The 27,121-nt window shown below is 35.1% G+C and overlaps 1 long non-coding RNA gene across 3 annotated transcripts; it reads right to left on the bottom strand.

Moving 5' to 3' along the window:
- Nucleotides 1-851: 851 nt before the first annotated feature.
- Nucleotides 852-6,265, bottom strand: LOC149150128 (uncharacterized). Of its 3 annotated transcripts, none has more exons than XR_016262817.1 (7): nucleotides 6,017-6,265; nucleotides 5,812-5,879; nucleotides 5,598-5,719; nucleotides 5,456-5,494; nucleotides 1,474-1,642; nucleotides 1,176-1,364; nucleotides 852-1,057 (listed from the first exon to the last, which is right to left on the bottom strand). It is a non-coding gene; the product is annotated as an uncharacterized LOC149150128 (long non-coding RNA). The 3 variants fall into 3 exon arrangements; XR_016262819.1 differs by having other exon boundaries at nucleotides 6,017-6,260; XR_016262818.1 differs by lacking the exons at nucleotides 852-1,057; nucleotides 1,176-1,364; nucleotides 1,474-1,642 and adding an exon at nucleotides 3,670-5,253 and having other exon boundaries at nucleotides 6,017-6,262.
- Between the last annotated feature and the right edge of the window lie 20,856 nt (nucleotides 6,266-27,121).

A 27,121-nucleotide genomic window follows, 5' to 3' on the forward strand; every position in this document is an offset into this window, starting at 1 on the left:
TAACAGGTGACTTGATACTTCAAATAATTTATTTTTAAAATTGAATTGTAATACATACATGTTGATTGCACTAAAAGACACTTTCTACAAGCCAATATGAATCATGATTGGAATTATTTCCATGTTCAATATTAAATTGATACACGACATATTCTATTTCATTTTAAGTATCAAAGTGACTTACATCATAGCTTAATATTGTACTTATTTTATTAGTTTATGAAACAGGGAATCAAAATTGAACATATATTTTACTAATAAAATTTATAGTATATAGAAAAATTATTAAATTAGTGAAATAATTCTAACAAGTCCATTTAAACTTCAATAATTAATGAGCATCCATAAACAAGATTAAGACAAAACCATAAACTAAAATCGTGAATATATATATATAACAGGTGACTTGATAATTCAAATAATTTATTCTTAAAATTGAATTGTAATAGCATACATGTTGATTGCACTAAAAGACACTTTCTACAAGCCAATATGAATCGTGATTGGAATTATTTCCATGTTCAATATTAAATTGGTACACGATATATTCTAATTCATTTTAAGTATCAAAGTGACTTGCAGCATAACTTAATATTGTGCTTATTTTATTAGTCTATGAAACTAGAAATCAAAATTGAACATATATTTTACTAATAAAAGTTATAGTATATAGAAAAAATATTAAATTAGCAAAATAATTTTAACAGGTCCATTTAAACTTCAAAAATTAATGAGCATCCATAAACAAGATTAAGACAAATCCATAAACTAAAATTGTGAATACATGTATCAATAAACTATCTATATGAAAATATATACAAATTACAAATATCACATGAACATCCAAAAACTGAAATAATAAGAATCTATAAACTAAAATAATGTCCATGATATACATCCATAAATTGTCCATGTATGAAAATATACAAATTTTTTATCACATATGTGAATATGCACTATGAAATGAGCCTGAAAATATACAAACTATGACACTCTAAGTGCCACCAAAACTCCTATGTGAGTTCTGTCATGCAAATTAAGTGTCCATAAGCTAGTACTGCAATATAACACATTCAAATTCAAACTCATTAGATCATTGTTTTTACAAAATAAACACTATGGAAATAAATTATATTGAACCACATTTTTAATTACATATACATGAATCTACTAACCTCAATCGAGTCCAAATTCAATTCCGATAGGATGGGGGTTTAATCATAAATCTAGGTTTGGTGCTCCCCTGCATATGGCTCATTGATTGGGGCCTCCATCGACAAACCTGTATCATCAGTGCCTCGAAACCCAACATCCCACCCATGTCTCCACATAACAGTGGCATCAACGACACTCTGCATATGGCTCTGTGTACACAATGGCAAGGAAACATTATAATTAGTATACAAATTAATTAGCATATTTATGTAACTTAATAAAAGAAAATGTTGAAATATTAGGAATAAAAAAGTTTACCTCAATTGTTGGTCCATGTGGTTGTACATACTGACTCTCCTCCACATTAGTGAACATATAAGGTGGAGGTGGAGGAGAATCCATGGAAACATGCTCTAGTCAAGGATGCCCTAGCTGATCAACTTCCCCCTCAGATGACCTCATAAATTCATCCACGTAGTTGGGACGTCTACATGTTATCATGAACTTATTAATATAAATGTGATCTAATACGAACTAGAAATTTTAATATAAATAATTATGCATGATTTTACAATAAGAGTCAAAAATTTTGTAAATATATGTACTTGGTCTGTCTCACGCAAGCCATTCACCCTCCAAGTCTCACGAATGGCATCACGATACATACATGTATGTGTCAAAATTTGGTCAAAGGGTAAACTCGTGAGAAATGCATCATCATATAAGGGCATTGGTGGGTCACGAGGTAGTGGTTGTGGTCTCCTAATCTCTCCATCCAATGCAACGCACGCACTAGCCAATTGGGATATCCCTCTACTACTGAAAGTATTAGTATTATTATTGTGTTACTAAAACTGAACTATGATGTCAGCATGATAGAAAAGCCATGAAATGTGATGACATAATTATGTAAATAAGTGTTTTATTAATAAATGAATGATAAATTGGAAACACTTGAAAATTAGACACTTGCAAATGAGATTCTATATAAGATCCTTTTTCCATGATAAGAATTCTAGAAAGAATTTTTGATAAAACTTAATGGATGGGAGAGAATGATCCATTAAGTGCTTAGCTAGAGATAAACATTAAGTTGGGATTGGCATAAAATATCGTTGGACATAAAAGAGAGCTTTTCTAAAAAAGAGCCTAGGCCAGTGATGGGAAAAAATCACAAAAGAGGGACACCACTAGAGGAAAAATCCCTCATGGAAGGAAGGCATAAAATTCCTATTGCAAGGATTAACAAGGGTCGTTGATGCCTTTGAAAATGAATCTCTACTTGGGGGTGAACTGACGAGAAGCAGTTCTACAGTTGGGAGGAAATAGTGTTTATTTTCAAGTGTACCTCCTTTGCAGCGCTACTGGTTAGATTGTTATTTTTTATGGTTAAAGATTGTTCTTACTTTGCTACGCCTCTAAAATCTGAAATGGCATGTGGAAATTGTTATTCTCATGACGATCTAAGTTATGTCTACATATATAGCTTAAGAATTCTTTAAATATACCTTAGAATATTTTGGAAAATAGTAATTCATGAAAATTATTACGATTATAATAATTTGTGTTAAGTTTGTTACTATGGATCGATGAATACATTATTGTTAATTTAAAAGGTTCTGGAAATATAATGTCGGGATCTATAGACAACATCCTTATTATAATGTTGAATCTTGGAAAAGAATGTTATTGTGTTGTTGTAGATATTTTTTTTATACCCTAAGAAATTGAGATTTCACTTTGAATATATTACTGATACAGGGACTCTAATCTATAGTCGATTTATAACAAAAATTATTGCAAATAGTGGGGAGTACGATGATGCTAGAGTTGTGGTCTGTAAATAGTGGATTACATATATTGACTATAGAAAAATGATACTTATGTACAAACTATAGGTCCACCTAGGGAGTCCTATTTAGGAGTGCAAATATTTTGTTCCTACGATCACAATTGAACTAATAATGAAAATTGTGGCAAGGTTGGTAGACGTCGCCAACGTAGGCAGTGACGACCGATATAAATTAAAAATTTTAAAATGTAGTAATGAATAGCTGCGAGACAATATCCACGTAGGGCGATGATTAAAAAGAGAATCATTTTGAATAATTACAATCTATCACCATCCCATACTACAATCGTAGAGTAGTAGCGAAACCAATGACAATTTAAATAAGACAGGTAAACAACACAGCTAGATAATTATTAATTAATTGAGAAGATGGGATTCTGTTACACAAACAGGAACTAAACCATATCCATTAGATTAAGGGTGGGAGCCATTCTTCTCTTTTTGCAATAGGTCGTAGAGAACCCTTATTAGATGTAGAAATTTCACTTGTAGAACAAATCGATATATGCAATGTCCTAAAGCATAATACTTGTTCTACTTCTACAAAACATTAAGCGGAAGCATAATCGAAATCATGAGCAACATCAAGTAGAAACATGCATAACTGATAAAGAGAATTAATCAAACATAACACAAGATATATCCATGGGAAAGCACCAACATAAAACCCCAACCATGTATTATCAATTAAGTGGAAATCCTCTTCACAATACAAAAAGAATCAGCTCTCAAGCTATCCAGTTCTCAATGAACTATGAAGATATGAAGATATATCTCATGAACCAACCAAGCCCTGTTTATATAGGCTTCCCCTATGGTCCTTACGTAGTTTTCTTAGGAAATAATAGCAAAAGCACATGCTATTAATTCCAACATACCAAAAACAACCAATGGTCCAACTACGTATTCCTTGAGAACACTAGTTCATCAATTATGCAAAACCTACTTACTAGAAATAGTTAAGCATCTGATAGTACACTGTCCCACATCTGATCTCAACTGGGTCTCTGACAAAACTGACATGCAACAGTTATCCATGAGTGAATCCTCAGTTATCTAAAATAATAGTTGTCACACGCATGCAAGCATTAACAAACTATATTTTATTATTTTAACAACTTGTTAAAATAATCTAACTGGGCTTGACTAGTTAGAACTAAGTCAACTGATTCTCTCATTATAGAACTCATACTTATTCCCTCAACCAGTGGAGGAAACTCATGTGCATGCTCAAAAAGACTTCAAATTCGAATTTCCTTAACTAATTAACTCAACTGAATTAATTAATTAATATTTCCAACTGCTGTTAAGATCAAAATTAATTTTACTTCCTATAGATAGACTAGGGACTGCTATAAATAGGAAGGGACCCAGAAATGTTATTTTTAGAACGTTCTATTTTTAGCAGTTTCACCTCTCACCCAATGTGGCCAATGACCTCACTGGCCAAACTGCTATTTTTAGACATGCTATTTTTAGCAGGTCTATTTTTAGAACATTCTAAATTTAGCATTTCTTATTGCACACTTTTCAACATTAGATATGAAAAACTCTGAGAAATGAATTCAAATTTCATGAAGTGCATACACAGTATGTCCATAACCGTTGGAACCACACTCTAGGGTATACCGTAGGCGTGCAGTGATTACTCTTTCTAAACATGGCTGATATAAAACACACCCAGAAATTATTATACAAGGAATTTCACTATTTCAGTAGAATTAGAAACAGGGGAAGCATAGAAGAAAAATTATACAGTGATCAAACTATTTTATATGTCATTCAAATCTTAATGTATAGGGTAATATAGAAAAGAGCAAGAAAATTGGAGAACTCATATGATGGCACAGTAAATTAGTGGCTGAAATATTTTACTCCAAAACCCATAAACATAACAGAGCTTTAGATAATCAAACCCCAACAAAGTCCATTTCCATTAAATAAGTGAAATGTATAGATAACATGTATGTCATTGACCTCATATCATCATGCATACATTTGAAATCTAGATAAATAGACTAAAACACAGTGATCTCCAAAGAGCGAAGTCTACTAAGATTAGCTACCAATTGATTAAGGTTACATTTGCAATTAACAGTAAGGCTTTGCCGATTAATTACAAGTTAGAGCAAAGGTGTCTACTTCCTCTACAGGGCTATCCAAGGAACAATGCTCCAGGAAATTCAAGAAAGGTTCACAAATATTCTAGTACCCAAATCCCATTGAAGTGAAGGAGTTTCAACCAACTTGGAATTGACACAACAATGAAACGAATTAACAGAAGGATGAAACCTTGTGAGCAGTGGAATCGAACCATAGCCAAAATATTCACAAGGTATCTATGATCAGGAAAAAAAAACGTAGAGACCCAAGACTAGTAATGACAAAGTTTGCTAGTTGAATAACCACTGAAGAAAAGAAACAAAGAATTTAGGGGCCGAATTTTACCTGTCGAGCAAAGTGAGGAAGGAAATTAAGCCCTGGTACCTGCGTCAAGCAAGAACAGAGTAAGGGAGACAGAATAATTATAAAATCTCTATCTCAGTATGAAATTTCACTAGGGGAGCAACATGAAACACAAATTATTTACCCAGGAGACGCTTAGCGCAGAGCTCAAGCTGAACTCTGGAAATTCGGTGAAAGAATGTTGCAACAAGGTACTCGTGATCCTAGAAACCCTACAGATCATAGTATTAGTTTGAACCTGCATCCCTATACATGGATAAAAAGAGAATGTTAAAATAAAAAGGCAACATGGTAGAAACCTTTAACGAACCAGAGCGTAAGCAGAGTAAAGGTGTTACCTGAAGCTGCTCACCACATCACGACACTATGTCAAAAAGGGTTGAAGTATCTACAGGAAATGTTGCACCTACATATAGTACCAAATTCGAAATTAAACTTCAACTTGGGAAGAAAAATCATGGTAGAAAACTTGACATATATAAATATTGTAATTTATAGAAATGCGTTCATATGAAATTCGGAAAAAAAATAAGAAGTGTTTACCTGTGAGTAGCAGATCATGCCAGATGTGGTTTTAGTCGCACCGAATGGACAACACATGATGTGATGAGATGGTTGCAGACCCTGTTGTTTCAGGAATCTGGTAGAGGAACTTTGCAAACCATCCAAACCCCGAACATGATGGAAAATGCGACTGAATGGAAATTAGGTTAGGAAAAAATGAACTAGAGTTCGAGTAAAGCAGATCCAACCGTTGATCTCTTGTCAACCCATCACCACCGTTAAACACAAACCAAGAACCCAGAGCTCAGCACGTGAACACCCCTCAACTCATCACATGAAGAGGACTATGTGGCAGTGTTGGACTGATGTGTTCTGTACTTTGAGCATGACAGGTAAAGGCCCATTAACAAGCTTTAGGTGTGTGGTGCATAGATGTAAACCATACGACCATTGTAGCACATAGACGTAAAAAAAATACTATCATATTCATATTTTAACACCCCTTTCCTAATAAGGTTAACCAACGTGGCCCTAGGTCTTGGTATTAAAGTGTGCAAGAGTTAGAAACCTATAGTGTTGGAGTTAACATTGGGGTAAATATTTATAAATAGGTATAAAGGATGTGCATGAACAAAAGAAAGAAAATAATCCAATCATGATCCTAGCACTAACATTCAGCTATAGTAACACACATTGATCCAAAGTAAAAGTTTAAGAAATTATGGCAACACTAACAATACTTTGGAAAACTAAACCCAAAATCATGGTATGATACCAAACTATATACACATAATGTATAAATTCCAAGCATATGGCGATCAGGAAAATATTAGAAGAAGATGTTTATTACAGTGGCAGTAGTATAATTGTTTCTAGAGATGGGTTTATTTATATCTGACTAATAACAATGAAGGAAGTAAGTTAGGCTCCATTAGAAAACAAAAACATTAATTTTAATAGGGAGATTTGACAGATGGTATCAAAACCCATGTTCTCCACTGGGCTTTAATGAACCACCACAGAAAAATAAACAATAAACATAAGTGTGAACTATATGAACATAAGTATGATTGATAATATATTGGAAAAAAAACTAACAATTGATTTTTCTGTCTAAACTGAAGGGTAAATAAGCTAAGGACATACTCAATAAGATGGTTGAAGAAACACCTGCCATTCTATTAGGGGATGGTCTGTATGTTGAATTAGGGGATGGAACTACCCCAACTACTAATCCATTCATGGATGTCATACGAAATCAGAAAAAAGAATTATACGTGCTAGCGAGGAGCAAGAAAAAATTATAAGAAGTTTGACAAAAAAATCAATCCATAAAACAGTGTAACCAAGGTATTGAAGGAAGGAGGGACATAATCAGAAAAATATGATATTGAAGGGGAGTCAGATAGAACTTATCCTCAAAAATCTAATCGGAAGAAACAGACAGAACTCCAAGGATAATTCTGGAAGATCAAGCCCCCTACTTTTGATGGGGAGAAGGAGGAGGATGTGGAGGACTAGTTATTGAATATGACCAAGTATTTTCATGTTTATGATTATGAAAGCAATCTGAAAGCAAGATTAGCTATTTATCAATTATAAGGAAAATTTTCCCTATGATGGGAAGAGGCGAAGAGTGTACATTCACTGGAGGAAAAAATAGTATCATGAGATGAATTCCGCAAACAGTTTAAGAATTGCTACTTAAGTGAGTGATATTATGATGACCGCGCAAAAGAGTTTCATGAATTAATACTAGGACAACTCACCATGGATGAGTTTGTAGAAAAATTTAGAAACTGACTAAGATACGTCCCTTATCTTAAATAAAAAAAAAGATAAAGTGAAGCGATTTGTGAACTGCTTGCCTACAATTTACAAGGAACGAATCAAGTTTGATAACCCAAAAATAATGGATGAGGCTGTGAGGAAAGCAAGGTTATGCTACCAACAGTTTAAAAGCAAGGGTGAAGGTTCTAAGATTTGGCAGAATAAGGATAGGACCAAAGCCACAATGGGAGTTAAACGACAAAACCAGGATATCTTAAGAACTTTGGCATGAATCATCAACGGAAAAAGTTCAGCAAGGTGAATGTAAATCAGCAAGAACATTCTCAAGTGGGGTCAAAAACCATGTATTTGAATGTTAAAAGAAGTAATGGAGACAAGGAGAAGGATCACTGAAATGTTGGGGGTGTGGCGAACCTCATTTATTGAGAGATTTCCCACACAACCCCAGGTCTGTACAAAATATACAAGTTGTCCATGAAGCTACTACAGTGAATGAACTTGCTAGGAATATTCCAAGAATAAGTGCAACCTTGGAGGATAGACAAGCGAAACATCAATCCACAATGATTGAGATAGAAGGTACTCTCACCAACCAATCTGTTTCTATTTTAATTGACCCTGGGGCTAGTCTAAGCTATGTTGGACCACAAATAGTGGAAAAATGTAAACTCAAAACTGAAAAATATAGAACAACTTGGCTGGTGAAATTAGCAATAAGCACCAAGAGAAGAGTCACTAGCCAAGTGAAACAATGTCAACTTAATATAAATGGTTACTTAACAATAGTAGACCTAAATGTACTTCCCCTTGGGTCTCATGATATATTAATTGGAATGCCCTAGTTGGAGTTACAAGTAGCCCTTATAAATTGTCTATCAAAGACAGTGACTCATGTAAACCAACAAGGACAAACTCAAACAATTTAAGGTGTGCCAAAACCAATATCAGTTAGGAAAATTACAACCTTGCAAATTAAAAAGAGTGCCCAGAAAGGGTGTCAAATATTTATGGTTCATGTAGAAGAAAGTGAACAACAAAGCAAAGAGCTAAAATTGGATATTGTACCAATAATTAAGGAATTTCTAGATGTCTTTCTGGAGGAAATTCCCAGTCTACCACCCCACATAGATATAGGCTTCTCCTTTGACTCTTTTTTTTTTTTTTTTTTTTTTTTTTTTTTTTTTTATTGCAACCCTAGTGTCTAGAGAACCTTACAGGATGAGTCCACCAGAGTTATTGGAGTTGAAGATGCAGTTACAAGAATTGCTAGATAAAGGATATATTAGGCCTAGTGTGTCACCGTGGGGAGCACCTGTACTTTTTGTTAAAAATAAAGATGGCACATTCAGAATGTGCATTGATTATCATCAGTTAAAAAACTTAATTATCAAGAATAAGTATTCCATGCCTCGAATTGATGATTTATTCGACTAAGTAAGGGGAGCCACCATCTTTTCCAAAATCGATCTAAGAGTAGGATATCATCAGTTGAGAATCAAAAATGATTACATTTATAAAATAGCATTTAGGACCAGATATGGGCACTAGGATTTGTAGTGTTACCATTTGGTCTTATGAATTCCCTTACAAATTTCATGTGTTTAATGAACAATATACTCAGTGAATATTTAAACAAATTTGTGCTAGTATTTATTGATGATATTATGGCATACTCTAGAAATGAAGAACATAAGGAACACCTAAAGTTAGTGTTGCAAAATTTAAGATAAAATAAATTGTATGCCAAGTTCAGCAAGTGTGAGTTCTATAAAACCATAATACAATATCTGGGGCATGTTATTTTTAAGGAAGGGTTAATCCATGGTTAACTGGCCTATACCCAAAGATGTGGTTGATGTTCGGTCATTCATGGGACTTGTTGGATTTTACCGTAGTTTTATTAAAAGATTTTCCAAAATAGCATATCCTATCACCTCCTTACAGAAAAAAGGGGAAAATTTTGAGTGGATTGTTGAATGCCAGAAAAGTTTTGATAAATTAAAGCACTTACTCGCCACAGCTCCTATTTTAAAGCTTGCATATACAAAAAAGGAATTTACAGTCTATATTGATGCATGTATGGAAGCTCTTGGAGGATTTTTGTTACAGGATAATTCTGTGATAGCGTATGAATCAAGGAAGTTGAAAAACCAATAAAGGAATTATGATGTATACGATCTAGAGATAGTTGTTGTTATACATGCCTTAAAAATGTGGAGGCACTATTTATTAGGAAAGAAATTCAATTTGATAACTAATCATATCAATCTAAAATATATTTTCAGCCAGCCAGACCTTAATGCAAGGCAAGCTAGATGGATGGCATTTCTCAGCGAATTTGAGTTCGACATTAAACACATAAAAGGAAAAGAAAACAAAATAGTTGATGCTTTAAGAAGGCATGCTTACAATTTAATGGAGGTAGTCGTTAGTAGTATTAAAATAGATTTCCTGGAGAAAATTAAAAATTCTATGCATAAGGATCCAAAATACCTGGATATGCAACAAAAATTGCAGCAAATCAATGTTCTGGGTTATGCAGAAAATGCTGAAAAGATGCTAATTTACAGGCGGAATTGAATGTACCCAATGTACCAGTGTTGAAAAATATGATACTTGATGAGTATCATAAAAAACCATTTTCGAGACATCCGGGATACCAAAAGATGATCACAACATTGAGGAAAAATATCCTTTGGCCAGGCATGAAAAAGAAGTGGCAGAATATTTATCAAAGTGTATAGAGTCTCAACAGGTTAAAGTTGAACATCAACATCCTACTGGGTTGTTGAATCCACTACTTATTCCTGAAGTGGGAAATAATATCCTTATATTTTATTACAAGATTACCATGAACAAAAATACAACATGAATCCATTATGTTAGTGGTGGACACACTAAGCAAGGCATCCCATTTCATACTAGTATAATCCATCTATGGCACAACACAAATTGCTAATATATTTATGAAAAAATATTTTCGACTGCATGGAGTACCTAAAATGGTAGTATCAGACAGAGATGCTAAATTCACCTCAACCTTTTGGAGGGAATTATTTGGAAACATGGGTACTAAGTTAAATTTCAGCACGGCATACCATCCTCAAACGGATGGACAAGTTGAAAGGGTCAACTAAATTTTGGAAGACATCCTCTGAATGCATGTGATGGATAGACCTACCAAATGGGAAGACTTCATGCAGTTAGTTGAGTTTTCATATAAAAACAGCTACCAAAAATCTATAAAAGTGAGCCCCTATGAAGCTTTATATGGCAGGAAATGTCATACACCACTCAGTTGGAGTCAACCAGAGGACAGATTGATTCTTAGGCTAGAATTAATTGATTCTTAGGCTAGAATTACCACAGGAAATGGAACAGATTGTGCAGAAAATTCAATAGAATATCAAAACAGCACAAGACCGACAAAATAGTTATGTAGACAGGAAAAGAACATATAAAGAACTTAAAATTGGGGACCATGTTTACTTGATGGTGAAACCCAGGAAAATCACTTTGAGTACGGGAACTTGTTCAAAACTAACTTGTTCAAAACTAGCCCATGGTTCTACGGACCATTTGAAATTTTGGACTGAGTCGAGCTTGCAGCTTACCAGTTAGCTTTTCCCAGTCACATTAAAGTTCATAATGTATTTTATGTATCTTTAATTAAAAATATATATACATTATAGTACTCACGTTATTGATTGGAAAATTCTATAGGTGGAACTCAAAGGTGACTTCCTAGTAGAACCACTCTATATCCTAGACAGGAAAGAGATTTGGCTCCAAAATCGATTCGTCAATCGAGTTAAAGTGTAATGGAGGAATTTTACTCCTGAGGAGGCTACTTGGGAACTTGAAGAAGAAATGCAGAAAAAGTATCCAACATTGTTTCAGAAGAAAGGGGTTGAAACTTAAACACTGAGGATGTTGTAAATAAAAGGGAGGGAGAATGTGATATCCCTCTGCTACTGAAACTATTAGTATTATTATTGTGTTGCTAAAATTGAACTATGATGTCAACATGACAAAAAAGTCATGAAATGTGATGACATAATTATGTAAATAAATGTTTTATTAATAAATGAATGATAAATTGGAAACACTTGAAAATTAGACACTCGCAAATGAGATTCTATATAAGATAATTTTTCCATGATAAGAATTCTAGAAATAATTATGGATAAACTTAATGGATGGGAGAGAAATATCCATTAAGTTCTTAGCTAGAGATAAATGCTAAGTTGGGATTGGAATAAAACATCGTTGGAGATAAAAGCGAGCTTTTGTGAAAAGGAGCCTAGGCCAGTGGTGGGAAAAAAACCACGAAAGCAAGACACCTCTAGAGGAAAAATCCCTCATGGAAGGAAGGCATAAAATTCCTATTGAAAGGACCAAGAGGAGTTGTTGATGCCTTGGAAAATGAATCTCTGCTCAGGGGTGAACTCAGGAGAAATAGTTCTACGGTTGGGAGGAAACAGTGTCTATTTTCAAGTGTACATCCTCTACAGCACCACTAGTTAGATCATTATTTGTTATGGTTAAATATTGTTCTTACTTTGCTACACCTCTAGAATCTGAAATGGCATGTGGAAATTGTTATTCTCGTGATTATCTGAGTTATGTCTGCATATGTAGCTTAAGAATGCTTTAAATCTACCTTAGAATATTTTGGAAAATAGTAATTCATGAAAATTATTACGATTATAATAATATGAGTTAAGTCTACTAATGTGGATTGATGAATACATTATTGTTAATTTAAAAGGTTATGGAAATATTATGTCAAAATCTACAGACAACATCCTTGTTATAATGTTGAATCTTTGAAAAGAATGTTATTTTGCTGCTATATATAGTTTTTTTATACCCTAAGGAATTTAGATTGCATGTTGAATACATTATTGATACAGGAACTCTTAGCTATAGTCGATTTATAACAAAAATTATTGTAAATAGTGGGGAGTACGATGATGCTAGAGTTGTGGTCTGTAAATAGTGGATTATGCATACTAATTGTAAACAAATGATACATGTGTATAAACTGTAGGTCCACCTGGGGAGTCATATTTAGGAGTGCAAATATTTTGTTCCTATAATCATAGTTCAACTAATAATGAAAATTGTGGCCAGATAGTTAGACGTCGCCAACATAGGCAGTGGCGACCGATATAAATTAATAATTTTAAAGTGTGGGAATGAATAGTTGCAAGGCAATGTCCACGTAGGGTGATAATTAAAAAGAGAATCCTTTTGAATCGTTACAATATATCACCATCCTAGACTACAATCGTAGCGAGACCTATGACAATTTAAATAAGATAGGTAAACAACACATCTAGATAATTATTAATTAATTGAGAAGAAGAGATTTTGTTACACAAACATGAACTAAATCATATCCATTAGATTAAGGGTGGGAGCCATTCTTCTCTTTTTGAAACAGGTCATAGAGAACCCTTATTAGATATGAAAAACCTTGAGAAATGAGTTCGAATTTCATGAAGTACATGCACAGTATGTCCATAGGTGTTCGAACCACACTCTAGGGTATATCATAGATGTGTAGTGATTACTCTATCTAAACAAGGTTGATATAAAATGCACCCATAAATTATTCTACAAGGAATTGCACAGTTCCGGTAAAATTAGAAACAGGGGAAACTCAGAAGAAGAATTTTACAGTGATCAAACTATTCTATACGTCCTTCAAATCTCAATGTACAGGGTAATATAGAAAAGTGCAAGAAAACTGGAGAGGAACTCATATGATGGCACAGTAAATTAGTGACTGGAATATTTTACTCCATAACCCATAAACATAACAGAGCTTTAGATAATTGAACCGCAGCAAAGTCCATTTCCATTAAATAAGTGAAATGTATAGATAACATGTATGTCATCGACCTCATATCATGCATACATTTGAAATCCAGATAAATATACTAAAACACAATAATCTCCAGAGAGAAAAGTCTACTAAGATTAGCTACCAAATGATTAAGGTTACATTTGTGATTAACAGTAAGTATTTTCCCATTAAATACAAGTTAGAGAAGGGGTATTTCACTTCCTCTGCAGAGCCATCCAAGGAACAATGTTCCAGGAAAGGCGACCTAACATTGTGCATTAGAGCAGTTAAATAAATTCAAGAAATGTTCACAAATATTCCAGTACCAAAATCCCATTGAAGTGAAGGATTTTCAACCAGCCTGGAATTGACACAACAATGAAACCAATTAACAAAAAGATGAAACCCTGCGAGCATTGGAATCAAATCATAGCCAAAAGATTCACAAGGTACCTATGATCAGGAAAAAAAAAACACAGAGACCCAAGATTAGCAGTGACAAAGTATGTTTGTTGAATAACCACTGAAGAAAAGAAACAAAGAATTTAGGGGCCGAATTTTACCTAACGAGCAAAGGGAGGAAGGAAATTAATCCATGGTACCTGTGTCAAGTGAGAATGGAGTAAGGGAGGTAGAATAATTATAAAACCTATGTCTCATTGTGAAATTTCACTAGGGAAGCAACATAAAACACGAATTATTTACCTAGGATATGCTTAACACATAGCTCAAACTAAACTCTGGAAATTTGGTGAAATAATGTTACAGCAAGGTACTTGTTATCACCAAAATAGGACCCTGATAGGCTGTTGATCAGACTATCTCAGTGTAACTATTTTAAACCAATATTTTAGCTAAGGCTTAGCCTCCTTAGCCTGAGAGGGCTCTCTCAAAGGGTTAATGATATTGATTAAAGATATGGATAGATGGCTAACTCTATGGTTTGTGATTTTATATGTTTATAGGTTGAAAGATGAAGGCTGGCTACCATTGGGCTATGGAGTCAAAGTATGTTTCAGTACCACAGCAAGATCAGCTTAACATGAAAGTTAGGGCATAGAGAGTCTTTATACATCAACAAAACAAAGATACAATGCAAGGAAGGATAGTTTATAAAGACATGAAGGAAGTTAGAGCATCATTGATGAATTCTAAGTAACATATATTCATACTACTGCAAGTAAGTGAAAGAGGAAAGCCATGAGACAATAGGACATTAAAAACTCTCTTTGAATCCTGAGTAGTGAAGCCAAAACATTCTACCTAGCATGGAAGTCAAGGCATTATAGAGTTCAAGTGCAGAAATGAAAATATAAAACAGTGAAACACAGTTAATTTATCTATGAAGGAAGTCAGAGCATCATTGATGAGTTCTGAGTATCATATGTAAACACCACTGCAATGTAAGTATTGGAAGATGCCATCAAAACAAGAATATACAAGAACTCTTCATGAATCTTGAGTTGTCTAAGTAGAAATTCTGCAATAGGTTAAAAATATACACAGTCTGCACATAGAGCAGCAGCTGAGCCAAAATGTCTCCAACCCTTTGCTAATTCAACCTCTTGCTTTATATATGGAATTTACAACATGGATTCCCTCATCTCTAATCAAGAGAATTCGAATTTCTATTATTGACACTTATTCTAACATAAAACATACTATTAAATACAACTGACAGTTAACTAACAATCCTAGAGTCCTAATACAATTAGGAGTACAACTCCTTGTTATGACTAAACCACCTTAACTAAACATTGAATGCATTCTTTGATAGCTGCAACCTCATGAGGTCGAATTTGATGAAGCCTCCCACGTTGTCACCTTACTGCTGATGATAAACCCTAGAAATTAGGGAACATGTTTCCCTGTTTTTAGGTTTAGGATCCTTGAAAATTAGCACGTGGTATAGAGCCTTTATTTTCTCATCCATGACATATTTTATGAAAATGAAGGAGGTTTTTATTTTCCATTCTGTCTAGAACAAAAACCTCTCTTGGTTTTTAAAAAAACTTCTCCAGCTGTCCAGAATCTGTCCTTGAAAAACGCGTGTAAAACAGGAAAAATCTATTCTCTAAACGTAGGGTTTCAAAGAAAGCTTAGTATCTCCCAACTGATAACACTTATGAAGAAAGTGAGATAGGTTATTGTATCTAGAGAGTTGATGAAGACAAAACTCCTTCATAATTCCAAAATACCTTTTCATGTGACCAGAAATTGATCTTGAAAAAGACTGCTAAAACCAAAAGACAAAGCTTGCCAGCTTTTAGTAGTTTCGTAGCGCAAGTTTAACCATAAATTTCTCCTACATCATAACGAATTTGAAGAAAATGAAAGAGGTTTTTGTAGTTCAATATGTTAGGAAGAAAAGCCTCTTTCAGTTTTCAAAATTGAGTTCTCAGCTGCTCAGGAACCCTTCTGGAAGTTTACTATTAAAAGTAGAAAACAGAGTCTTTTATGCTGAAATAGGCTTTTTCAGTGGTTTCATAGCGCGCTACAAAAACTCCTAGATCAGTGATTTCGTAGCGCAAAACAGGCTTTTTACACTGTCTGTGCTACGAAAACGTGGATTCATAGCTAATTTCAAAATGATGTGAGATATGGCCTCTAAACACATGGTGAGGCTTCTAGGACATGGAATGAGGCTGTCAAACTTTATTTGGAAAAGAGAATGACACTATTGAGATGAGATGACTCAAAACCTATTATAAGACTATGACTAGAAACAAGGCAAACTTTCCAAAGTTTAGAAACAAAAATTTTATGGTGATAACAGTACTCATGAACCCGAAAACCCTTCAAATCACAGTAACGGTTTGAACCTTAATCCCTATACATGGAGAAAAAGAGAATGTTAAATTAAAAAGGGAACACAGTAGAAAATTTTAAGGGACCTGAGTGGAGGCAGAGTAAAGGTGTTACCTGAAGCTGCTCGACACGTCTCGACACTATGCCAAAAGGGATGAAGTATCCCCAGGAAATGATGCACCTACACACACAGTACCAAATTCTAAAGTAAACTTCAACATGGGAAGAAAAATCATGGTAGAAAACCTTATATATAAATCCTGTAATTTACAGAAACATGTTCATATGAAATTCGGGAAAAAAAAAAGGTGGTTACCTGTGAGCAGAAAATCTCGCCAGATGTGGTTGTAGTCGCACCAAATGGACATCACACGATGATATGAGAGGGTTGAAGACCCTGTTCTCTCAGCAATCTAGCAGAGGAACTCTGCAAACCCTCCAAACCCCAAACGTGGTGGCAAATGCAATTGAATGGAATTTAGGTTAGGAAAAAATGAACTAGGGGTCAAGTAAATAAAATTCCAGTGTTGATCTCTCGTCAATCCATCACCACTGATAAACAAAAACCAAGAACCGAGAGCTCAGCACATGAATACCCCTCAACTCATCACATGAAGAGGGCTATGTGGCAGTGTTGGACTGACGCGTTCTATACTCTGAGCATGACAGGCAGAGGCCCATTAATAAGCTTTAGGTGTGTGGTGCATAGATGTAAACCATATGACTATTATAGGGCATAGACGTAAAAAAAAATATTATCATAGTCATTCATTGGCGCCCCTTTCCTAATAACGTTAACCAAGGTGGTCCTAGGTCTTGGTGATTAAAGTGTGCAAGAGTTCGAAACCTATAGTGTTGAAGTTAACATTGGGGTAGATATATGTATAAATAAGTATAAAGGATGTGCATGAACCAAAGAAAAAAAATAAACCAATCATGGTCTTAGCGCTAACATTGAGCTATAGTGACACACATTGATCCAAAGTAAAAGTTTAAGAAATTATAGGAACACTAACAATATTTTGGAAAACTAATCCCAAAAACACAGTATGATAACAAACTATATACACATAATGTATAAAGGCCAAGCATATGGTGATCTGGAAAATATTAGAAGAAGATGTTTATTAAAGTGGTAGTAATATAATTATTTCTAGAGATGATTTTATTTATATCTGACTAATAACATTGAAGGAAGTGTTAGAGTCAATATTTTCATACTGCCATCAGTGATCAAAACTCCTCTTTTATATCATATTGGTGTCCCATGTTGAATTTTTATCATTCCACCTAAGTCATCATGCAAAAATTTACTCATTCATGGTAGCCCAAAATCAAAAATCACACTCCCCTCTCAAAAATTTGTATTTGTTGGCCCACATTCATGTGCCTTGTTGAGCATCCATTGACTATAAAGGCTCAGTTCATCATGTTTTATATTAGTCAAGTCCACCTGAAGTTCACTCATTCAAGGTTCCATTAGGTCACCTAGGTTTTATTTTCCCAAGGTCCAATAAATCACCATCTCACTACATAAGGTCAGCCAAGTATGAGAGTGAAGAAAATATTACCCCTTTTTCAGTTAAATAAGGGTTTACAAGCATGTAACCATGGTTACTGAAAGTCCCAACTTTGATTTCAAGAAAGGAATTTATACCAGTTTGTAAATTTTTGCTTCAAAACAGACCCAATAATTTTTATTTCATTTATGTAATTTTATGTCTATTATATGTAATAAGTCACCATTTTAGCTGTCTACTCGATTCCATTTCCCATAGCATCCAAACAAAGGTCAAAACGAAAATTGCCAAAGCATCATCCACATGTCAAAGAAAAAAAGGTCAGAAAGTCAAAGAGCATTAGTGCGAAAGCTTGAAAAGTGACATGAAACATTAGAAAATGGGTTTGCAAATCATAAATCAAAAACCCATTCAAGTATAAAGCCCTCAAAGACAGCTATGCAAACTTCATTTGCACTCCTACACTCTCAAAGCCTCCTCAGCAAAAGAAAAGTTTCGAATTTTAGGCGAAATTGGGCAAAACAGAGGATTTGGGCGCGTTTTGAAAGCAAGGAGCACATTTAGAAACTGGAGGGCGCATTCAGAACTGGTGCTGCGCATTTGCCAGGAAACCCAGTGTATTTTCTAAGGGCACTGCGTACCTGTAAGTGGAGGGCACGTTTGACCATTGTGTTGCGCCTTTGCCCGAGAACAACCAGAAGTTGCCCAAAGCGCCCTACATTGCTCCAAACATCAAAATTTTCCACCAAGGTGCTCCAGCAAGCAAGTAGGTCTAAATTACATTGTTTCTCTCCTTCACAATTGGTTTTTATGGCGTTTCATTTCTTTTCGAGTCATACTAAGTTTAAAACCCTAGTAACCTAAATCCACTCCCAAAACTCATTTCCTAGAATCCAAAACTCATTTCCTAGCATCCCACTACCATTTCTATATTTCATAACTACCTCTGTCACCTCCCCATTTCCATCTCCTCAATTTCCTCACATCCTTCCATACTCCCAACACCTACATTCCATTTCATCATTTCCCTAGGGTTTGACTCCAATAACCCATGGCTGAAGAAGAGAATAGAAATCAGAGTGAGGAAGAAAGACAGGAGAGGAGGCTATCTAAGAAAGGAGGGAGAATCATTAGACATGAGCCAACCAACACCAGAGAACTCATGGAATCTCCCATTGCTATGACAAGCTTTAACATATGGGCTATTTTGAGTTTTATGAGAAAGTGGAAAGGATCCAACATCATCCTGTGTTGACCAGATTATTCATCACCAACCTCCATGACAGTTAGGTAACCCTTGCTGGTGTCATCTTCACTATATCTCCTGTTGTCATATCAGAAGCCTCTAGGATCCCAAAGGTTGGGGAAAAATGGTTTAAATAAGGAGAATTGGATCATTTTTATTATGAGCCATATCTTAAACCAAGATATAAGAATGAGAGAAAGAGGATTTTTCCTTTCTCTTACCTTTTAGATAGATATATTCCCATGATGAAAACCATCATGAAGTACTTCACATGTGAGGGTAGGTTTTCCAGGCTCTATTCCTATCATATTTAGCTACTCATGTATTTTACCAGAGTCAAAATGCTCAATCTGCCCTACTATCTTTACCAAGACATTGACAAGATGTCATTCATTGCTCAAAGGAAATATTATGATCATTAAATGCAAAGAATATTTCACCACTCCCTCATCAAAATGACAGTCCTACACCACCTTAATTGGCTTAACATTGCATGGGACACTTTCATATCCAATGAGATTCTCACAGTCCCACCTATTCAGCATGGCCAAGAAGCACCTTCATCTTCTCATCCATCCACCTCCATTCCTCCACCTTAGTCCATACATCATGCATCTTCACCTGATGAGTTAGCCACATCATCACCATCTCATGAGCCTATTCATTCACCTAGCAGTGATGAATGCAGTGACCAAGAACACATTGAGCATGGTTAGTGCAGCAAGCCTAAAGGGGTTGGTCTGGGTACCTTGACACATACCTATCAGAGAGGGTTTTCCCCACAGATTGTGGGAGGGGCCTTTCCTTCTTCATCGGCAAAGAAGGTATAGAAGGGTAAGGAAAAGGTTATAGAGACAAAGATCCAGTAGCAGGAGGAAGACCTCCATGAGACAGAGCATGATTTTCAGTTAGTTGATCCAAATGAACATGATGACAGTGAGATCACAACCATTGTCATCAAGGAGAATAATTCACTCATAGGATAGCTCCAGGTCAACTTGCAAAGGGCCAAATACATTATCTCATACCATGAGCAGGATAACAGTCAGTTTGAGGTAAAAAATGAGCTCATGGAGATTCAACTCATCAAAGCAAAGAAAGAGGATGAAAAGGCTAAGGCCTTACTTGATGAGGCATATGGACAATATGGTGAATAGCTTGATAAATAGGTGCCAAGAAGAAGGCCAAGAACTAGAGGCCTAAAGAGAGCTTTGGAGCTAGAAAAGCAAAGGGAGGCAGAATTAGCCAATGAGCTTACCCTAAATGAGAAATTTGCCAAAATGGTAAATGACAACTGGGAACATTGGCTCGAGAGGGTGAACACTCATCTTGGGGGCCTATTAGACAAGGCCAAAAGGGATATTGATATTCAACGAAGATCGCTAAGTATTATGCCATGAGAAACAAAATTGCAAGAGCCAAGCTCAAAAGAGCTCGTGCAAAAATTGAAGCCTTGACCAAGCAAGAGGAGAAAAGAAAGCTAGATATTCTTGTCGAGGCATCACTCCATGCCTCAAACATATAATCAACCATCAGCCCACCAATTTTGGCAGTTTTTTAACAAATTTTGAAAGTTATAATTTTCTGTGTTTTTTAAAGCATTTTCAACACAATCAAAATGTCAAACGTGCAACACCTAGGGTGTTGCGCTGTTTTTTGAGGCATCTGATGGACAAAAGGCCAGCATTTTTGGATTCAGAGTGATGATGACATGCACCCTGTTCAGTTGCTAAGCGTTTCGGGGAAATATGGTCAGCAAAAAAGGTTAAAAACCATCAAAAAACCACCTTTCTGCCTCTTTTTGGCCTGGGCGCTGCATGTTTACCAGTCTTGGGAGATTGGCATTTTGACAGGTAAAATGAGCTCCAAATTGAAAATTGAAGGCATATCTGGAACATAGACTCGAAGGGATTTCCAACAATCCATCTTGGAGAAACTTTGGACATTGGGAAGGCACCTAAAAGTATCCCTGAAGTTGGAGGGCGCGTTTGACACTGAGAGGGCACGTTTGACAAAGGGAGGGTGTGTTTGACAGTCTTCTCCAATTTTCACTGTTTCTCTCCAAATTGACTTTCACCTATGGGAAATTGATGTTTTACTCATGTAATTGATCAATATGATGTAATTATTATGTTTTTTATTGTTATCTAGGGTAAATACATTAGTTAAATGGCCTACATGGCATGTAATGAATCAATTTTCTTAAGTTAGGGATGAGTCACTTTGACCACCCTACACTCTAGCTATCAGTTTAGCCTTTCTTGCAACTACTCCTCCTCTCATGGATTCAACCCCTGAGGCTAGGATGAGTTGGTTTGAGGCCTATATTATGTATTTTCTTAGTCATTTTATAGGTTGGACTCTCTTGGATGTTGTAATAACTTTCAGACTTTGGCATGGAATATATTAGATGAAGTTGCAATTATTTTGGTGGGATTCCTGTGGCATGGTATTTTGATCTTGTTTTGACTTTAGTTTCATATGTGTGAATTTTTTTTTCCTTTCATGATCCATTTCACTCTAATTATGTTTGATTTTCAAGGTGTGATAAGAAGAATTCATCTTTGTATGCTCTGTTTTGGGAAAATCATCATAGATTGTTTCATTTCTTTAGTTTAAAAAGAATTCATGACCCTCATGCTCTTTTTAGCATCTCACTAGTCTAAACCATCTCATCACTATACTACGAAGTTTAAAGTACCTTGCCTACCTTGCCCCATCAAATGTCTGCAATTCAAATTCACTTTGCCCTGACCTAGTTCATTCTTTGACCTAATTCACTCATCCTTGTGACTACCCAACCAAAATCAAATCAAACAACCCTCTGCACTTTACATCTAGCCTAAAACCCTAATCTATCTAGCCCTCTTGGTTGTGATCCTTTGGAGAGATCCCTCTCCAGCTTGGTAGGGCTAGCTACCAAGTCAAAAGATTGGTCCGTGGTTACCTCAGCTGGAATCTTTCTCAACCTTGGAGATCCGAAGGAGTGATAAAAGGAAGTAAGTTAGGCTCCATTAGAAAAAGAAATGTTATGTTTAATAGGGAGATGTGACACAATGGCACCCACATGTTGTCTACAATATTCTCCTGCGTCTCACCGTTGAGTTGCGACAACGCCTCTAGCTATGTCAGTACTACCAAGATTTGAGACGGTAGTGGAAATAATCTCAGAGGTGGTGGTACATGCCCAGGGCCTCAATGAGCCCCCTTGTGCTCATAAGTACGTCCCATTGTCGGTAGTATAAAAATGAGATCTAGTATCAATGTAATTTGGCCTCATATGTAACACAAACTTTGCATATATATGATTAGAAAAATAAACGGTGCCCTAGTCATGGTTGGGGAACTTTCCCTAAGCTCCAATGAATCTATCATATATGAAAGGGGTTGCATGAACAGTACTAAAATATTTCAGTGGGATCAGACCTTTATGTCTAGCAAGGAGATTCAGTGGGATGTTGAACAACTCTCCACAAACATTGATGGCCTTGGTGGCCTCTTTCACCACCTCCCAAGAATCTGGGCCTCTAAGCTCATGCCTCCTAACCCTATGTATGCCTCATGCATCATGATCGATATAGCACTATGATCCTCAGCCTCGACCTACTGAGGACCTATAAATCATAAACATAATTTAACATATATATAATTAACAAACTAGAAGCTTAATAACATATACATTAAATTCAAACACATTAGTTGAAGACAAATTAAAAATTAAAGACAACTTCAAGACATAAACATAAAGTTTAAAGAGGATTTAAAAATGCAGGAGGTGTACCTGAAATGGGCGAAGAAGGTCTAGTGGATTTAAAAATGCAAGAGGTGTACACTTCGACTGGCGTCGGAAGTAGGCTTTACAAAGGGAACATGAACTCTCGATGGGCTATGTGATCTATCACGAGCCCGACCACGTATAAGAAAACCTCTTGCACTATAGCCTGTAGTTGGGGCGCGTATATGGGATGCCTCAGCATATTAGATATAATACATATAAACTAATCCAAGAAAAAAATGTTGAGAAGAAAAAACATTTCTAAACTCAAGCAAAATAATGTAGCGTGAAGTCCTAAACTTTAGAGTCCATTTTTTGATAATTTATCGACCCAAGTACATTGAGCTCCATGTAGACATAATTGAAAGAAGTGATCAAATCTACCCTCACACTTTTTCTTGTTTCTAAATAATGCATTTTATTCACAACGCATAAATATGTAAAAATTTGAAATAAACCTATTTACAAAACTAATAAAATTTCATGCCAACCAAATACTACAATATACTTAACGTTCTTAATGTTTGATTTTGACATATGACATATACTAGGTGCAAGCACATGAAGCCAATGTTTCTTGTACAACACACTACATAATGAAACAATATGGTACAAATTAGGAAAGAGTCTAAATGTTTTTATTCACTATACCAAATGCACTTTTCATGATAGATTTAATGTATCTATCAATGATGCATTGTTGAAACATGAACTTATGTGTGTGTGTGGGTGTGTGTGTGGGTGTGTGTGTGTGTGTTTTAAATAATTATGCTATGTTAAATGTTATGAACTATGTTATGTTATACATATATAGAGAACTATAATATCTAGCTATGTGATATGTTATAACCTTATAATCTAGTTTTATATATATATATATATATATATATATATATATATATATATAGATAACCAAAAATGGGAATTTTGAGGTCTAAAATGCATCTTCTAAGAAAAATGTACAACCAAAATAATGTTTTTAAGAACCAATAGGATTCAAGATGATGATGTCAACGATGGGGGATGATTCACCATTTTTGGAGTAAAAGTAAAAGGATTAAAAAATAATACAATAATAAAACTACTTTTTCAACTTGTAATTTAAACATATCTGCCTAAGGTTTTACTCAAATTTCGAGCAGGAGTGCTTGTTGGATGCAAATTTTGATTCCTTATCCAAGGAGTACCCATGTTGCATACTTTCATTGAACCCTGCTACATGAAAAATGAGAAATATATGAAAAAATGTGATTGCAATTGCGTATTTCTTGTATTTCTGATTTTTCGTGTAGTAGGGTCTATCAAAAGTATGCAATATGGGTACTCTTTGGATGAGGAATCATAGTTTGCATCCATTGAGTGTTTCTACTCGAAATTTGAGTAAACCCATAGGGAGATAAGTTGAAAATATAGTTCTTTTTTATTTTTTCCCTCTAAAATTTGATGATGTAATCTAATATTATTTTATTATTTCCACTATTATTTTGTAATTTCCTTAGGAGGCCCATTTAGACATCAAAATTCCCCTAATGATGGTTCGATTAAGCCATTGTTTTTTCCACTCAAACACACCCCTTTTCACTAAAAAGTGTAACCCAACTCCATGCTTTCGCCTATATTGCATGCTCTATAATTTTCCATATCTTCTGGGCATACATTGGATCCATCTTCACCTCATGATTGAATGTTTCAATTTTAAAATTTCTCTTTGTATTACTCATGTTTGCCTCCTTCAAACCACTTTTCCTACTTTGATATCTGGTTTTCGTTCATTATGAAACTTATTGGGCAGAAAATTTATCATTGTGGACCCAATGAAAACTACTTTATCCAATAGATCATAAAAGTTGTGGTTTTGTAGTCATTAACTCTCCTCTTGCCGCTCCACCTACTATGATAATTCGGTGAAATATTGAAGAAATAGCTAGGTATTTTCACGAAGCACAACTGTTATTCACCTTTATCAATTAAATTATAGAAAATGGAAGCTCGCAAATGTGTTGACCATCTCATAAACAAATCAACTCTTGTTGTATGGAATTAAATATGCTTGCCTAATATTGTTGACCATGTAGCCAATAGGACCTGAAACTATTATTTCTAAACTCTCTATCCCTTCCTTGGTCACTAGCATAATAAAAATTGCATCAACGTCCTTCTAGTAATGACAATCACACTTACAATAATGAATTTTTGGAATTACATCAATTTTTAATACCAATATAGATCCATATTAATTTCAGATTTACCAAGTTCTTAAAGGATCAAATCATTCAAGATGTAGTTCTCTTTTGAGTATAAAACTTTAGAAAATGTTTTCACCTCAAGAAATTTGATCTCTCTTGACACTCATTCAAGGTGCAACTCTCTTTTGAGTATACAACTAGAGAAAAAGTTTGCACCTCAAGAAATTTGATCTCTCTTGATGCTCGATAAATTGTATATATGGTTGGCATCAAGAGGGATCAAATTTTTTGAGGTGCAAACCTTTTCTCAAGTTTTTCTCTCAAAACGAGAATTGCACCTTGATCCTTTAAACACTTGGTATATTTGGAATTAAGATGGATCTATGCTAGTGTTAGGAATCAATGTAGTGCTTTAATGACAAGGACTTGACCAATTGAGCTAGCCCTTTGAGCTATATATAGACACACACACACACACAAACACATGAGGTGTAGACTAATTGGTTTGTATGGGATTTAGTCCCTACTAAGTTGGAGGTTCAAACCTCATGGGAAAGGGTTGACGATGGAAGTCAGTTTGGGGAAATTAAACTATCCTAGGGGCATCCAGTCTTGACCAAACCTCGCACAATCCTAGTGATAGCATCCCACTATGGGTTTATCATTCTTCTTTCATCCAATAAAAGCATTGGCTCCAACCTAGACTAAGCCTATATATATATATATATATATATATATATATATATATATATATATATATATATATATATATATATATGTACATATATGTACATATATTTCATGTTCACATATAAATATAAAAGTAATTCTTATTTTTAATTTTATTAAAATCTTTAGGGAGAAATAAGAATGGTTAGGGATTGAAGAAGAGCCCGAAGGGCTAGCAAGGGATGAGGCCACCCACTTCTGCCTCCCTGGTATATTCAAGATGATGATCAATTTGAATTTAGCATACCAAGGTGCTACCATCGAATGGTGGCTGATTTGGAGTGCCAAGAGATGGAAAACTTTGGCGAGAGTCAATGGACTCTCAGAAATTCTCTTGCTTGTAACCTCAAAGACCAAGAGTAAGCGACAATTATCATCGATTGGTGGGTTGTGGACCTTGACCTCCATATGTGTTAGGCTCGTAACATGTCAAAAGTTATGGCAAGAACCATGGGCTAACAGTGCATTCCCTCCTCTTTGCCTTCAGACTCCACCCAAGTAGCTAACTCCCCCACCTCCCATAGTCAAGAGAATATGGGCTTGCCAACTACCAGTCCTCCTAAGTAGCCATGAAGTGCAGCTGAGCATGCTCTAGAAGTTGTTGGGTCGTCACGCAGCAACAAGGCTCAAATCACCTCCCAAGGAGGCATAAGTGCTCCTCATCTTGCAATACACTAGTGACTAGAGAAAGATGACTACTATGGTCCAACGACAATTTAATGGGAGGATCCAATGGAGTTGCATGACAAAAAGAAGGCCTTAGGCAAGTAGTTTATGACTCGTCTCTCCTGAATTCCATGACAAAACCTCTGCTGCTATTATTTCTAGTGCAATTTCATTAGTTTGGTGCCAAGTTTCCTTATAAATTTTCATGATTGCCAGTTATGAAAATTCTATCTACATTGGATTGCATGGAATTTTGTAGGTATCAAGTAAATTCTATGTTGTACTACAATTTTGGTGTAATAACTTGCTTATAATCCTCTTCAGGAAGCTATTTGGTTTCCATTCTCAAGGTAGATATCTCTCCTTGTATCAATCTTATGATAGTCATCGCTTTTTGTTTTTTTGGGTGTTTGACATCACCAGGCACAACTTGGCTCAAATCTACCATGAATGTACACTATATAATTTTACTATACTGAATTAAATGCTTGCTTATAAACAAAAAAAATTATGTTCATATTTTTTAATTTAATTTTTAATGTGATATGGATAGCATTGATTTTATATAT

Source organism: Pinus tabuliformis, chromosome 9 (genome assembly GCF_031772625.1).
Source record: "Pinus tabuliformis cultivar Carrire ecotype Pingquan chromosome 9, CPIR1, whole genome shotgun sequence".
NCBI lineage: Eukaryota > Viridiplantae > Streptophyta > Pinopsida > Pinales > Pinaceae > Pinus > Pinus tabuliformis.